The sequence below is a fragment of the Myotis davidii genome, unplaced genomic scaffold (genome assembly GCF_000327345.1).
Source record: "Myotis davidii unplaced genomic scaffold, ASM32734v1 scaffold663, whole genome shotgun sequence".
NCBI classification, from domain to species: Eukaryota; Metazoa; Chordata; class Mammalia; order Chiroptera; family Vespertilionidae; genus Myotis; species Myotis davidii.
In genome coordinates, this window is record NW_006295816.1 from 3,654,457 (window position 1) to 3,656,549 (window position 2,093).

Here is a 2,093-nt window from a genome sequence, read left to right on the forward strand (position 1 = left end):
CGAGAGGACTCAAGTGCAGCCACGCCATAGGCTGCCCGTGGGGGGCGGGGCGTGAGAAGCAGCGCCGGGTGGGCGGGGCTTCCCCATAGTGACACCCGCAAGGGAAACAGAGGGGTCTGCGGTGTTCGCAGCGCGTGAACGCGGAGTGGGGCTGGGCCGGAGTGTGCGAGCCACAGGGTCACGAGCGACCTGGAAACAGGAACTTACTGTGACTCAGCAGAAGCTATGAAGCAGAACTAAAAACAAGTCACGGAGGAGACAGCGAGGAAGACGAAACGGGGGGCGGGGAAGGACCACGGGTGCGGGACAACAGGCCCGGGGCGGTGGCAGTGAACACGGCGCTCGCGGCAGACCCAGAGCACCAGCTGCGGACCCTCGGGTTCCGGTTCTGTACCTGGCTGCGCCCCCGCCCCTTCTGAAATAGGACTATTCCGTGTTCTGCAGCTCCTGTTCTGCGTGTCCTTAGCTTAGCACGTGTTTCTTCCTTGCACTTTCTTCAAGGATCCTCCAGGCCTTTTTCTTGGCACTTTCAAGGAGGCAGAGAAGACCAAACCATCCGGGCAAGAAAAGTAGAAAAAAAGCAAATGAAAGTGAAATGAAAACTTCTCCCTATAAGTTTCCCTCATTGGCTGCAGCACAAACTAGCGAAACGAAGAAGCCTAAAATGAGTAGGCGTTCAATCAGGTGACTTCAGGGACTCTGACCAACGCCTCATGAAAGAAGCACGTGGCAAAAGGTGGCTGCCGCTCGGGACTTACAACTTCTGCTGTCTAAATACACAAGGGAAAGTGTCCAATTATTAAAAAAAATACATTGGAATGCTCATTTTATATATTAAATAGGTTGATAATTATAATAGTCACTAGAGGCCCAGTGCAAGAAATTCGTGCACCTTGGGGGGAATCCCTCAGCCTGGCCTGTGCCCTCTCACAATCTGGGAGCCCTGGGGGGGATGTCCGACTGAAGGCTTAGGCCCTCTAAGCCAGTGATTCTCAACCTGTGGGTCTCGACCCCTTTGGCAGTTGAATGACCCTTTCACAGGGGTCACCTAAGACCATCCTGCATATCAGATATTTACAAGCCACTCCCACGTGTGTGGGGGGAGCAGTGGGCGATGTCGTGGGGGGGGTGGCACAGGGAGGGTCACGGGAAAGGCTAGTCCTGTGTGCTGTTTTCGGGCACCTGGAGCTGGCCCCGCAGTATCTTTCTAAGGGACTTGACCTGAGTTCAGTACAGCTAGTGGGGGCTGTGGGAGGGTCTTAGCCAGAAAGCTGTCCAGTGGGGCTGTCTGTGGCCAAGTCCACAATGAAATGTCCTTCCCGGGGGCTGGGCTGTCTAAATGTCTGCATGAGCTTCTTACTGCCAGGCAGCAAGCTTCTGCTGGGACAAACGCCCTGACCTCCGGGGTGAGTCTTATAAATGTTCTGAGCACTGTTATCTGAAGGATGTTCATGTTCAGATATTGTCTTTTCACGGTCTGAAGGTTTTTATTCTTTCGGTCATTCATTCATTCAACAAGTATTTATGGAGCACTTATACATACCTTGCCCTGTTCTAGAAACGGAGGATATAGCATTGAGTGCTAAAATGCTGCACCTGCCCATAGAGAGCTATGAGACCCAGTGCGGCGGGTTTAAATCTCATTTAAAAAAAAAATGGGTCTTATAAATGTTCTGAGCACTGTTATCTGGGGGATGTTGATGTTCAGATATTGTCTTTTAACGGTCTGAAGGTTTTTATTCTTTCGGTCGTTCATTCATTCATTCATTCAACAAATATTTACGGAGCACTTATACATACCTCGCCTTGTTCTGGAAACGGAGGATATAGCATTGAGTGCTAAAATGCTGCACCTGCCCATAGAGAGCTATGAGACCCAGTGCGGCGGGTTTAAATCTCATTTAAAAAAAAAATTATTGATTTTTTACAGAGAACATAGAGAGCTATGGGACCCAGTGCGGCGGGGTTTAAATCTCATTTTTTTTAAAAAAATATTTTATTGATTTTTTTTACAGAGAGGAAGGGAGAGGGATAGAGAGTTAGAAACATCGATGAGAAAGAAACATTGGCTGGTTTGGCTCAGGGGATAGAGG